Source organism: Schistocerca piceifrons, chromosome 7 (genome assembly GCF_021461385.2).
Source record: "Schistocerca piceifrons isolate TAMUIC-IGC-003096 chromosome 7, iqSchPice1.1, whole genome shotgun sequence".
In the NCBI taxonomy this organism is placed as follows: Eukaryota; Metazoa; Arthropoda; class Insecta; order Orthoptera; family Acrididae; genus Schistocerca; species Schistocerca piceifrons.
Window position 1 is genome coordinate 270,976,492 of NC_060144.1, and position 15,462 is coordinate 270,991,953.

The following is a 15,462-nucleotide window of genomic DNA, read 5'->3' on the forward strand; positions in this document are numbered from 1 at the left end:
AGGTGGGCATGACAAGATATTCTGTAACACAGTGTTTAGTCCCTTCTCTGGAAGCTGCATAGAACTAATGGTTCAGAACCCCACTCATGATGGGTGTGTATTAAATATAATTGCAGCAAAATGACCTGACCTCTTTTAAAATGTCCACATCGTAACAGGTATCAGTGACCAAGACACAGTTGTGGCAACAATGATCACCAAAATAAAGTGGACAACTAAAACGAGTGTCGAGGTACATACGTTCAATAAAATACATGAAAAAACCGTAGAGTCGATCTCAATGAGGAATTTGAAACTTTCACTGTAGGACAGGAACATGAAGATGTGCTATGGCTTAAGTTTAAAAGGGTAGTTGACTAACAAGGGGAGGCCACGACGTTCGGAACGCGGATTTACTGCAAACTTCGTACACTCGTAGTACTCCATGAGGACAACAAAATGTGTAAGCAGTAGTGCGTACTTCTCAAGCGTTATTGAGAAAATCGGAAGATAATTTCGGTCGTCAAATACACTCCTGGAAATTGAAATAAGAACACCATGAATTCATTGTCCCAGAAAGGGGAAACTTTATTGACACATTCCTGGGGTCAGATACATCACATGATCACACTGACAGAACCACAGGCACATAGACACAGGCAACAGAGCATGCACAATGTCGGCACTAGTACAGTGTATATCCACCTTTCGCAGCAATGTAGGCTGCTATTCTCCCATGGAGACGATCGTAGAGATGCTGGATGTAGTCCTGTGGAACGGCTTGCCATGCCATTTCCACCTGGCGCCTCAGTTGGACCAGCGTTCGTGCTGGACGTGCAGACCGCGTGAGACGACGCTTCATCCAGTCCCAAACATGCTCAATGGGGGACAGATCCGGAGATCTTGCTGGCCAGGGTAGTTGACTTACACCTTCTAGAGCACGTTGGGTGGCACGGGATACATGCGGACGTGCATTGTCCTGTTGGAACAGCAAGTTCCCTTGCCGGTCTAGGAATGGTAGAACGATGGGTTCGATGACGGTTTGAATGTACCGTGCACTATTCAGTGTCCCCTCGACGATCACCAGTGGTGTACGGCCAGTGTAGGAGATCGCTCCCCACACCATGATGCCAGGTGTTGGCACTGTGTGCCTCGGTCGTATGCAGTCCTGATTGTGGCGCTCACCTGCACGGCGCCAAACACGCATACGACGATCATTGGCACCAAGGCAGAAGCGACTCTCATCGCTGAAGACTACACGTCTCCATTCGTCCCTCCATTCACGCCTGTCGCGACACCACTGGATGCGGGCTGCACGATGTTGGGGCGTGAGCGGAAGACGGCCTAACGGTGTGCGGGACCGTAGCCCAGCTTCATGGAGACGGTTGCAAATGGTCCTCGCCGATACCCCAGGAGCAACAGTGTCCCTAATTTTCTGGGAAGTGGCGGTGCGGTCCCCTACGGCACTGCGTAGGATCCTACGGTCTTGGCGTGCATCCGTGCGTCGCTGCGGTCCGGTCCCAGGTCGACGGGCACGTGCACCTTCCGCCGACCACTGGCGACAACATCGATGTACTGTGGGGACCTCACGCCCCGCGTATTGAGCAATTCGGCGGTACGTCCACCCGGCCTCCCGCATGCCCACTATACGCCCTCGCTCAAAGTCCGTCAACTGCACATACGGTTCACGTCCACGCTGTCGCGGCATGCTACCAGTGTTAAAGACTGCGATGGAGCTCCGTATGCCACGGCAAACTGGCTGACACTGACGGCGGCGGTGCACAAATGCTGCGCAGCTAGCGCCATTCGACGGCCAACACCGCGGTTCCTGGTGTGTCCGCTGTGCCGTGCGTGTGATCATTGCTTGTACAGCCCTCTCACAGTGTCCGGAGCAAGTATGGTGGGTCTGACACACCGGTGTCAATGTGTTCTTTTTTCCATTTCCAGGAGTGTATATATCAACGCTTGGCCACTTTTACCATGAAGCGGAGGCAGCCGAGTGGATAGCGGTCGAGCCCCGTGATCACTGGATTAAACGACAAAATGTATAAAATTATACTGAAAATTTATTCTTGTCCGTGGCTTCAAAACTGTTCGTATTTTATCGAAACAGAACGAGATATTGCTTCTCTTGAAAACGCTATTAAAATACACACGATACTGCATGACCAATTATCAGCGCCGATATTTAAAGAAATACTGCGTTATGCATGATTTGCTTCCAAATTAATGGCTGAAAGAGAGAGAAGTTTTTGAAAATGTTAACGAGGTTTGTTTTTCCACGGAAAACCTCAAAAGACATTGCGTATGCGGAAACATAGCATCTATTCAATAAAGCTGGCGCCGTTTAACTTTACGTTTCCCATGCTTTTACGAAAAATACCATCCTGCAACTTGTACTTGTAATGCCGAAAGCGACGATTAATTGTACATCTTTTGAAAGCCGTTTGTGCCGGTCAAAACTTGCAGGTAACAAGTAATTTCGGGCTCCTTCCAGGTATAAGGGATTCCTCAAATCACGGACAAGCATACATTTTCAGTATCACTTTATGCGTTTGGTCCTTTACTAGTCGATAGTTATGAATATTGTATTATTTTTGATATTAAAAATTTGTAGACTGCCAAGTATCATTGTAAATTTAATAAAAGTTCATGCGATTTACATGTATTTTCCCCATTATACCAATTGTGATATAAATGGTAAAGAAAATGACTGTGTTGAAAATAAAAAAAATTGACTAAGGGTACTCGATCCAGCTATCAAGGAGTTCGAACGCTAACGTCTTTTTTTCTTTTTTCTTTTCTTTTTTTTAATCTCATTGTGTTCACTTGTGTTCGTTGCGTGTGCTCGGGGTGGACGTTGATCCATTAACTCAGATTTTTTATTACAGAGGCCAGCTAACCCTCTAACCGTACACGATAAGCTACCGTGCCGGCATCACTCAATTGCCGCCGTTTCATGGTAAAATTGTCCACGCACAGGTATATACTTGAAGACCGAAATTATCTTGCAATTTTCTCAATAACACTTAAGAAGTACGCGCTACTGCTTACACATTTTGTTGTCCTCATGGAGTACTGCGAGTGTACGAAGTTTACAGTAAATCCACGTTCCGAACGTCGTGGCCTCCCCTCGTAAGTACATAATAGAAGGGAACCTCCGTGATATACAGTCACTATAAAGAAACTTCTAAAGTAACAGATACTATTGCGCAATAAGTATAAAATATAGCACACGGCTATAGATAGAGCGACTTTCAATGAAACGCATTTGACTGTCAAGAGAGCAACGTGCGAAGCCTTCAGTGACTACCAAACCAGAATATTGTGAAATCATCTTTCACAAAACTCAAAGAAATTCTGGTCATATGTGAACGCTGTTAATGACGCTAAAGTAAGCATCCAGTAATTCGTGAATCAGGAAGGAAATGAAAATTGGGATTCCAAACCAAAAACTAAAACGCTTAAATCCGTTTCAAATGTTCCTTTACAAAGGGAAACCCAGGAGAACTGCTCCAGTTTTATCCTTGGACCACTGAAACGGTAAGTAAAATACACGTTGTTATCAGTAGTGTTGAGAAACAGCTGAAATATTTAAAACTGAATAAAGCTCCAATGCCTGAAGGAATCCCTATTAATTTCTATACTAATTTTGTGGCTGAATTAGACTCTCTTTTAATTATAATCTATTGCAGATATCTCCAACAAATACCACCCAGTAGTTTCATAAAAGCACATGTCACCCTCGTTTAAAAGAAGGGTACTACAAGATATCCACAAAAGTACTGTCTAATATCCTTGGCATCGATGTGTTGTAAAATCTTAGAACATATCCTGAGCTCGAATATAATGAAATATCTCGCGCAAAATGACTCCTCCATGGCAACCAGCACGGATTCCGAAAGTATCAGTCTTGTGAGACCCAATTCACACTTTTCTCACATAACATATGGAAAGCTTTGGATCAACACAGTCAGGTAGATGCTGCATCTCTTGATTTCTGAAAAGTATTTGGCTCAGTACCACATCTACACTTGTTGTCAAAAGAATGAACATATGGTGTGTAAAGCGAATTTTTGGCAGGGGGGACACAGCAAGTTATCTTGGATGGAGAGTCATGGTAAAATGTAGAAGTATGTTTGGGTGTGTCCCAGAGAAGTGTTTTGGGATCCTTGCTGTGGATGTTATATATTAATGACAGTAGACGATACCAGACATTACCAGTAGTAAACTCAGACTTTTTGAGGATGATACAGTTTTTTTATAATGAAGTATTATCTGAAAGAAGCTGCATAAATATTAAGTCAGATCCTGAAGAGATTTTAGAAGGGAGCAAATATTGGCCACTTACTTTAAATGTTCAGAGATAAGAAATCGTGCACTGGCGCAAAACAATTCTATGAATGTAATATCAATGAACCACACTTGGGATCAGCCAATTCATACAAATACCTGGGTGTTATGGGTTGTAGGGATGTGAAATGGAATGATCACATAGGCTCATTAGTGGTTTGTTGGTAGAATACTGGGAAAACACAATGAGCCTACAAAGCAGATTGCTTACAAATCTCTCGTGTGACACATTCTGGAATATTACTCAAATTTGTGGGCCTGCATAAAATATGACTAACAGGGGATATTGGAGACAGACAGAGAAGCACAAATGGTTACAGGTTGTTTAATGCATGGGAGAGTGTCACAGAGATGCTGAAGAAACTGAAGTGGCAGACTCTGAATATAGACATAAACTACTCCAGGAAACACACTTACAAAGTTTCAAGAACCGGCTTTAAATGATGACTCGACTCCAGGAATATACTACAAACTCATAAGTGTCACTCCAACTGGGTTGTGAATACAAAATTAGATCAATTGCAGCTTGTACAGAGAGGTTTAAACAATCATGGGACATACCATCTGCCATGAACTTCACAGTGATTTGCAGAGTATTGGCGTAGGTATACGATCTCCATAATTCATGAAACTTATGTCATTGCATAAAAAACAGTTTTACATATCATATAGCCAGGTTTTCACAGGCAATTGCTTGCAAGTACATGACCCCATCGCCATTCGCATACAGCCAGATTTACACATGCAAAAAAAAAGAAAAAAATGACTCCACTAGGCCGCCATTTGAAAGGCATCACCGAAGTTGTCAGTGGAAACAACAAAATTCCTCTGAGACCTATGTGAGGCTGAACAAAATTACTGTGGAACCATGCAAGTTACATCAGCTCTGCCCTTGCACAAAAGTTAAAAACGCTTTAACTTTGTGATGCCACTTTCCTTCTCCTGCCACTATTTAGCGTCAGATGTGGCGCTGTCATTGAGGCCATATTTGATGGTAATGTGCTGTGTTTGCCATACTTTGAAGAGCCAAAGAAACTGGTACACGTGCTTAACATCGTGTAGGGCCCCCACAAGCACGCAGAAGTACTGCAACACGACGTGGGATGGACTCGACAAATGTTTGGAGTAGTGCTGGACGGAACTGACACAGTGAATTCTGCAAGGCTGTCCATAAATCCGTAAGAGTACTACGGGCTGAAGATATCTTCTGAATAGCCTGTTGCAAGGCATCCCAGATATGCTCAATAATGTTCATTTCTGTGCAGTTTGGAGGACGGCGGAAGTGTTTAAACTCAGAAGAGTGTTCCTGGAGCCACTCTGCAGCAATTCTGGACGTGTGGGGTGTCGCATTGTTCTACTGGAGCTGCTCAAGTCCGTCGGAATGCACAATGGACATGAATGGATGCAGGTGATCAGACAGGATGTGTACGTACGAGTCTTCTGTCAGAGTCGTATCTAGACTTATCAGAGGTCACATATCACACCAACTGCACACTTCCCACACCATTACAGAGTCTCCACCAGCTTGAACGGTCCCCTGCTGACATGCAGGGTCCACGGATTCATGAGGTTGTCTTTATGCCAGTACACGTCCATATGCTCGGTACAATTTGAAACGAGACTCATCCAAACAGGCAACAACTTTCCAGCTATCAACTGTCCAATGTCGGGGTTGACAGGCCCAGACGAGGTGTAAGGCTTTGTGTCGTGCAGTCATCAAGGGTACATTTGAATGGTTCACACGCTGACACTTCTTGTTAGCTCAGCAATGAAATCTGCAGCAATTTGAGGAAGGGTTGCACTTCTGTCACATTGAACTATTCTCTTCAGTCATCGTTGGTTCCATTCTTGCACCATCTTTTTCCGGCCTCAGCAATGTCGGAGATTTGATGTTTTACTGGATTCCTGATATTCACGGTACATTCGTGAAATGGTCGTACAGAAAAATCCCCATTTCATCGCTACCTTGGAGATGCTGTGTCTCGTCACTTGTGCGCCGACTATAACACCACGTTCAAACTCACTTAAATCCTAATAACCCGCCATTGTAGCAGCACTAACCGATTGAACTACTGCCCCAGACACTTGTTGTCTTATATAGGAGTTTCTGACCGCAGCACCGTATTCTGCCTGTTTACACATATCTGTATCTGAATATGTATGCCCATACCAGTCTGTTGGGCGCTTCACTGTATTTATACTTGGGTATCACGGAAATAAAATAGTTTCAGTGCCACCCCACATTAAGGATCTCTCCAAAACTTGACGATTTGACTATAGTTTGTTATGCTGTAGTGACAGGATGTGATACTTTGGGTACAAAGTTTTACAGTTAAAAGCACATAATCGTAAAGATGTCTGGTGTATCTGCTATATGTTGTGCGGATAAAATTTGTGCGAGTAAGCATGTATTATTTAATTACTGAATGGAGATTTGTGGTTTCACAGCAGCTCACACTATTCTACAAATGATGAAAATCAATGGAATTCTGGGAGTACTGTACATTCAGATAATCAGATTCTAGTGCTGGAAACTGGAATGCCTTTTAGACACTTGTGCACTGGATTTGATAAAGGAAGTAACAAGTTTCTGTTAGCATCATTGTTTCCGATTGAGTTTAGATTTTAATAAATAAAATCAATTCTATTAAAGTGTCTTTTAGTAAACTTGCATGAATCATAGCTCGAAAATTATGTGTGGAATAAATTTAATATTGTATCATGCAAGAGAGAAAATATTAGCTTTTAAACTAGTCTTTAGGATGTCATAAATAGCACAGAAGCATATCACACAAAAAATCAGTAACTGTACTTTTGAGAATGCAGTGTAGGCCTATATATTGGAAAGAAATTCGAAATGGCACTTCTAATTTTACTTGAGACAGGGCTGCATCTTTAATGTATCTAGTAGAGTTTGTATCACAGTTCTACAGCTACTTGAAATTAGCTTCTGTTATCATAAAGTGTTTCCTGTATGTGTCTTTATGTATGAGAGTGCTTCGTCCATAATTTTGTTTGATGCCACTGTGTTTTTAGTGCATAAATTCCTCTTCCAAAACCAGTCTTTGTGCTTTCTTCTCCTTTTATTGAGTTCTTAGCTCGATTTAGATACCATAACCTGAGTAACAATACCAATGTCCATATAAACAGCGTCACGACCATTTTGACATGAGTGTGTCGAAACACAACAGATGGCACCTGTGTCGTATCAGCCGTTATGTTCCTTTGTTGCATGTGGAAACCCACAAATCAATTTACATGTGGTAACACCCTATTTGCACACTGTCATGCCTACTTACATGTACGTTACAAAAGTTAAAAGGGCTCTAATTCTCTTGTATACAGTTGCTTCTCACACGACCGTCTTCAACAGCTTGCTCCATGTGGATCTCTTCTCATTTTGCTTTCGTTCGTTTGAAACCACACACATCCTGAACCATTTGTTTATGTATATGAATAGTTCCAACACTGTTCACAAACGATGGCAGTTCACGCAGGTCGAGGTACGGACGACTATTGTTTTGATGCTGGTTGCAAGAGACAGTTGCAGTATGTGCATACATTTGCTTTGTACTTGATGAAAGTATGTATTCTGCGGATTCTGTCTCTCCATTGCTTACAGATAATTTGTTTCTTGCCAGCACCATCAGCGATGACAACTTAGAATAAATGGAATACAACTTCATTAAATAAGTCACTATGATCACGCTTAACAGTCGAATTGTATACGACATTCACACCAGAATGCTCAGAGCAGTACTCATTGAGTTGGAGAATACATGAAATATGTGCACAGAAGCAGCCTAATGTCGACAAACGTCATTCACGGCTCCCACTGTAGTGTAATTACTTACAGTAGTAACAGGCAGTCTTAAACTAAGTGAATAAATACTTTGTGAAGAGGAAAAATGTTCTTAAATTTTGCGGTAGGAACCTCATCATAGCATTCAGCAACTTTTTGCTTTGGTGTAAATAGGCAGGTATGGCTTCCGACAAAATGCTCTACAATGGCTCAGGTCTTACCTGATAAATGGGAAGCAAGGAGTACTTATACCGTCTAATGCCATAAATTATGGGTCTCAGAGGGATTCAGTTTCTTCTTCCTCTTTTATGTATACAGTTTACTCCGAACATCAGTGACCAGCAGGCATGTTTGTCAATGACATGTCATTACTTATTGACAAAGAAACATAGGTACATGGTCTCAAGAAAACGGCCTTAAACTTAATATTTCAAAGACTCTGTTCTCTTAATTTAAAAGTAGTGACATCTAAAACCTGTGACATAAGTACTGTACATAAAAATCAAGTTATGGGAGAAACTCAGTCCATCAAATTCTTGGGACTGAAGTTGGAAAAAAGTCTAATCTGGCAAGCTAGTTACCAAATCAAAAGCCTTCCTTTTGCAGTGGACAGCCGTTCTGGTGTAACAGAAATAAACAGCATGAAAGTACTATACCACAGTTACTTTAAACCCATAATTACATGTGGTTTAATTTTTCAGGGGAGATTAGCCACACATCACGAATCCTGCTATTTCAAAAAAGAATTCTTAGAAAAATGTGTGTTGCTCCCCCAAGAACATCCTGTCGCCTACTATTCAATAACCTTAAAAATATTACCTATTCATGAATTGTACATCTTTTCACACCATAATCCTGAGCTAACTGAAGAAACCAGTTTCAAACACATGCAAAACACATTGTTTAAAACTCTACCAACAATCATCCAAGTACATAGGAATGAAACACTACAATAAACTGAAGAATAGAATTGTACTGCACATGGAAATAGGCTCACTGAAGTGAAAGTATACGATCTCCTGATGGAAAAATTCTGCTGCTCAGTTGAGGAATCTATGAATGATGAGATGATCATTTGAGCAGTATAATGATTTAATATCATAGTATTGTGGGCAATATTGTATGCATAATACAATATCTGGGAAATTAAGACTCTAGGTACTGGTAGATCACGAGAAAAACAATTTACTATTATCACCATGTTTGACATAGACCTGTGCTACTGAAATTTGTGTTAGAAAATTATGTAACTGTTTGTGTAATAAACCAAAAATTGACATGTGTCTTGTGCAATACGATCAGATGGTCTCCGAAATGTATGTTACGAGACGAATAAAATACAAATACATTTATTCAAATGGCCCTGAGCACTATGGGGCTTAACATCTGAGGTCATCAGTCCCCAAATACACTCCTGGAAATTGAAATAAGAACACCGTGAATTCATTGTCCCAGGAAGGGGAAACTTTATTGACACATTCCTGGGGTCATATACATCACATGATCACACTGACAGAACCACAGGCACATAGACACAGGCAACAGAGCATGCACAATGTCGGCACTAGTACAGTGTATATCCACCTTTCGCAGCAATGCAGGCTGCTATTCTCCCATGGAGACGATCGTAGAGATGCTGGATGTAGTCCTGTAGAACGGCTTGCCATGCCATTTCCACCTGGCGCCTCAGTTGGACCAGCGTTCGTGCTGGACGTGCAGACCGCGTGAGACGACGCTTCATCCAGTCCCAAACATGCTCAATGGGGGACAGATCCGGAGATCTTGCTGGCCAGGGTAGTTGACTTACACCTTCTAGAGCACGTTGGGTGCCACGGGATACATGCGGACGTGCATTGTCCTGTTGGAACAGCAAGTTCCCTTGCCGGTCTAGGAATGGTAGAACGATGGGTTCGATGACGGTTTGGATGTACCGTGCACTATTCAGTGTCCCCTCGACGATCACCAGTGGTGTACGGCCAGTGTAGGAGATCGCTCCCCACACCATGATGCCGGGTGTTGGCCCTGTGTGCCTCGGTCGTATGCAGTCCTGATTGTGGCGCTCACCTGCACGGCGCCAAACACGCATACGACCATCATTGGCACCAAGGCAGAAGCGACTCTCATCGCTGAAGACGACACGTCTCCATTCGTCCCTCCATTAACGCCTGTCGCGACACCACTGGAGGCGGGCTGCACGATGTTGGGGCGTGAGCGGAAGACGGCCTAACGGTGTGCGGGACCGTAGCCCAGCTTCATGGAGACGGTTGCGAATGGTCCTCGCCGATACCCCAGGAGCAACAGTGTCCCTAATTTGCTGGGAAGTGGCGGTGCAGTCCCCTACGGCACTGCGCAGGATCCTACGGTCTTGGCGTGCATCCGTGCGTCGCTGCGGTCCGGTCCCAGGTCGACAGGCACGTGCACCTTCCGCCGACCACTGGCGACAACATCGATGTACTGTGGAGACCTGACGCCCCACGTGTTGAGCAATTCGGCGGTACGTCCACCCGGCCTCCCGCATGCCCACTATACGCCCTCGCTCAAAGTCCGTCAACTGCACATACGGTTCACGTCCACGCTGTCGCGGCATGCTACCAGTGTTAAAGACTGCGATGGAGCTCCGTATGCCACGGCAAACTGGCTGACACTGACGGCGGCGGTGCACAAATGCTGCGCAGCTAGCGCCATTCGACGGCCAACACCGCGGTTCCTGGTGTGTCCGCTGTGCCCTGCGTGTGATCATTGCTTGTACAGCCCTCTCGCAGTGTCCGGAGCAAGTATGGTGGGTCTGACACACCGGTGTCAATGTGTTCTTTTTTCCATTTCCAGGAGTGTACATGTATTACAGTCAAGTAGAAATACACTCCTGGAAATTGAAATAAGAACACCGTGAATTCATTGTCCCAGGAAGGGGAAACATTATTGACACATTCCTCGGGTCAGATACATCACATGATCACACTGACAGAACCACAGGCACATAGACACAGGCAACAGAGCATGCACAATGTCGGCACTAGTACAGTGTATATCCACCTTTCGCAGCAATACAGGCTGCTATTCTCCCATGGAGACGATCGTAGAGATGCTGGATGTAGTCCTGTGGAACGGCTTGCCATGCCATTTCCACCTGGCGCCTCAGTTGGACCAGCGTTCGTGCTGGACGTGCAGACCGCGTGTGACGACGCTTCATCCAGTCCCAAACATGCTCAATGGGGGACAGATCCGGAGATCTTGCTGGCCAGGGTAGTTGACTTACACCTTCTAGAGCACGTTGGGTGGCACGGGATACATGCGGACGTGCATTGTCCTGTTGGAACAGCAAGTTCCCTTGCCGGTCTAGGAATGGTAGAACGATGGGTTCGATGACGGTTTGGATGTACCGTGCACTATTCAGTGTCCCCTCGACGATCACCAGTGGTGTACGGCCAGTGTAGGAGATCGCTCCCCACACCATGATGCCAGGTGTTGGCCCTGTGTGCCTCGGTCGTATGCAGTCCTGATTGTGGCGCTCACCTGCACGGCGCCAAACACGCATACGACCATCATTGGCACCAAGGCAGAAGCAACTCTCATCGCTGAAGACGACACGTCTCCATTCGTCCCTCCATTCACGCCTGTCGCGACACCACTGGAGGCGGGCTGCACGATGTTGGGGCGTGAGCGGAAGACAGCCTAACGGTGTGCGGGACCGTAGCCCAGCTTCATGGAGACGGTTGCGAATGGTCCTCGCCGATACCCCAGGAGCAACAGTGTCCCTAATTTGCTGGGAAGTGGCGGTACGGTCCCCTACGGCACTGCGTAGGATCCTACGGTCTTGGCGTGCATCCGTGCGTCGCTGCGGTCCGGTCCCAAGTCGACGGGCACGTGCACCTTCCACCGACCACTGGCGACAACATCGATGTACTGTGGAGACCTCACGCCCCACGTGTTGAGCAATTCGGCGGTACGTCCACCCGGCCTCCCGCATGCCCACTATACGCCCTCGCTCAAAGTCCATCAACTGCACATACGGTTCACGTCCACGCTGTCGCGGCATGCTACCAGTGTTAAAGACTGTGATGGAGCTCCGTATGCCACGGCAAACTGGCTGACACTGACGGCGGCGGTGCACAAATGCTGCGCAGCTAGCGCCATTCGACGGCCAACACCGCGGTTCCTGGTGTGTCCGCTGTGCCGTGCGTGTGATCATTGCTTGTACAGCCCTCTCGCAGTGTCCGGAGCAAGTATGGTGGGTCTGACACACCGGTGTCAATGTGTTCTTTTTTCCATTTCCAGGAGTGTACAAAACTTATCTGTGCTTTTAGAGGTTTTTAAACTACACCAGAACTAATTAAAATGCTGTGTGATTTACCATAGTATTTGTATTGGCGCAATCATTCCTTAATACCTGTTTTGCACATTAGCACAAAGTTTGGTTCCAAAATTAAGGACCATACTGTTAAAGGAAACGTTGTATTTACAGCTTCTTTGACCTATCAGAAACATGACTGATTCCGAAAATAGAAAGAAAGCGCAGCTGATGAGATACACACCTTAGTTTTCAACTATCTTCAATGTAATGGAAATAGCATTCAGTACTTCACTAAAGATTTTCAAAATAGTGTTCTTTGGAGTGTGATGTGTGTATTGCAGAAATGATAGCGTCAGCAGTTGCCAGATATTGCAGTGTTACACGTAATTTAATGTCAGTTTCCATGTAACTTTATATACATATAAGGAGTGTTTAAAAGGAAAGGTATGAAATGTCATAATAACCAAGCCAGTTGAAATTTGCATATATTGCAATTGGAAAATGTAACGAGACGTCTAGGAACAGCATTTATTGGAAGCATGCACTGTCACCTCCTCTTAAAAAATTCAAAGCGAATTCCTTGAGCACGGAAAAACCATTAATCAAACATGTACTGTGAGACACTCAATAGTCTACGCCAAGTCCATCAAGAGCAAACAGCGTGAAGTGCTTATGGAGGGAGTGATTCTGCTCCAAGGTAACATAAAATGTAATGACCAAGTTGAAGTGGGAGCAGCTTGAGCATCCAGCCTATAGCCCAGACATATCGCTGTGCGACTTCCATGTGTCTGGTCTGCTAAAAAGACATCTCAAAGGAAATGTTTCGCCCAGGACGACGACTTTCCCCTATAAAACATTGGGATAGTTGTGCTCAGGCCACTGGAGACTACTTTTGAATAAAGACTTCAATTATACCTATAGTGTTGTTTGTACCTTTTCTTTTGAACAGCCCTCACGTATTAGACTTTCGGACAGAGCCAGAAATGTGGCTCAAAATAAATGCAAAATTGATTTTAATAATTCGAAAATGATTTTTGAAAGAAAGTTCGTTCCCAGCATGTATCTTCCTTATTAGAGCTTTGGATGTTCCCAAAAGATTCCTATGAGATACCCATTTTCAAACCCAACATTTGTGGGTCTGCTTTTTCTACATCTACATTGATACTCCGCAAGGCCTGTACCACTACTAGTCATTTCATTTCCTGTTCCACAAGTAAATAGATCGAGGGAGAAACGACTGTCTACATGCCTCGATATGAGCCTTAATTTCTCGTATCGTATCTTCAGAATCGTTTGGCAGTCAGCTTCTTTGTTAATGCCACTATAAACTTTTCAGCTAAAAGCTGCGCAACCATATTAATTCCTGTATGAATAATTTCACTTGTCACTATCTTGAAAGCGGCGTAAATAGTGTTTCCAGTTTCGACGTGTGGAAACGATAACTTACATGTAATGACAGCGGTGTGCGGTGCCAGTGGCGTTGGAGGGGGGGGGGGGGGGGAGAGGGGAGGGTAGCATATGTAAGTATAATCCATACTTGTGGAATCTGGCTTAATACTTCGCAGATTGTTTGCTAATATTATAATTAGCAGTTTCCGTGGCACCAAATCCTGAAGCACAACGCGAAAAATATTCTTTGATTGCTGCTTTTCTTTGATGTAGTTTACGATTTGTTACTGAGATATGATTTGGTGATGGAGGCTTCGAAGTCCCTAACGCTACAACATCAAATTTCCTCCAACAATATTTTATGGTTTATATTATCAACTACCTTATTTGGATGGACTGGACTGGATGTAGGAGGCGTAAAAGAAATCTGTAAAATACATTATCAACAACTTTGACTTGAAAATTGGAGCCTGAAATGACACTGAGATTTAGTCAAAATATTATTATTTAACAAATGTAGACATATTTCCTCTTGTATGCGGCGTTCAATTATTTTGGGAAATATAGGCGGCAGAGAAAGTAGGCGATCATTATTAGCATAGAATTTGTCACCGTTTTTTCTTTTGCAATTTATTATAGACTTTCTGGAAAACGGTCACTTACAAAGTTCCAATTCTGTAATGTGTTCGGAAATGAGGCGGCAGAGAAAGTAGGCGATCATTATTAGCATAGAATTTGTCACTGTTTTTTTTTGCAATTTATTATAGACATTTCTGGAAAATGGCCACTTACGAAGTTCCAATTCTGTAATGTGTTCGATAATGTGAGATCAATTCCATTACGTCTTTAATCTCAAAATTTGATGAGTCATAAATATATTCAGACTTGGAATAGCTAACTAATGCTTTTTGTTTAATGACATCATATACCTCCACTTCCTTCAAGGTGCTAGTCTCACCGTCGTTGCTACAGTTCTTAGAAACTAATTAACACGAAAAAACTTTTCTGTCCAGCCAGCTGACAAGACAGGAATGAGCGAGTGGGGCATGGACTGTGAAGTCCGATTGTGGAGGGGATGGAAGTGTAAGTTCTGCATGTGGAAACAGGGCTTTAGAATGGCCTTTACAAAGTTAAAAAAAATAATGAAGAGGAGAGAGAGATAAAATTCATCTGTAGCAGTTTTAACATTGCTTGAACACAGCTTTCTCATAGTTTTTACCTGTATCCACTTCTGTGTTTGTGGAACTTCAAGCAGGTTCCCATTTATTATGAGAGATTTTACATAAGGTAATTTTATTATTTTATCATAGTCCAATTTAGATCTTCGGATTATTCTTAATAGTGTTAAGCTTGCAAAATTATGCCAGTAGCATTGCCAAGCAGGACGACGTCGATAACGACAAGATGTTGAATTAATCTTATTTTATTATGGTCCCGTCAATGTACTGAAAGCTACGGAAATGTAATCGAGCCTCCCTGACAACACTAACGTACCGGAAAGGAATTTTTTCTGTCAGGCAGACGTCAAAAACGTTTTAACTTACCATCATAGTCGTAAATCAGGTCTTTTTCCGTTTCACTTTGTTCCTAGCTGACGATTTTCTGTAGATTGAATAACAAATGCACAGAGCTTAGGGAACTGCTTTCT

General features: G+C 43.6%; 1 long non-coding RNA gene across 2 annotated transcripts in view; it reads right to left on the reverse strand.

Annotated features, from left to right (window-relative positions):
• LOC124805117 overlaps positions 1-15,460 on the reverse strand; it is a 188,482-nt gene extending 173,022 nt beyond the window's left edge. For both annotated transcript variants that reach the window (XR_007017396.1, XR_007017397.1), the window contains exon 1: positions 15,359-15,460. This is a non-coding gene — a long non-coding RNA (uncharacterized LOC124805117). The remainder of the gene's footprint in view (positions 1-15,358) is intronic.
• Positions 15,461-15,462: the final 2 nt, after the last annotated feature.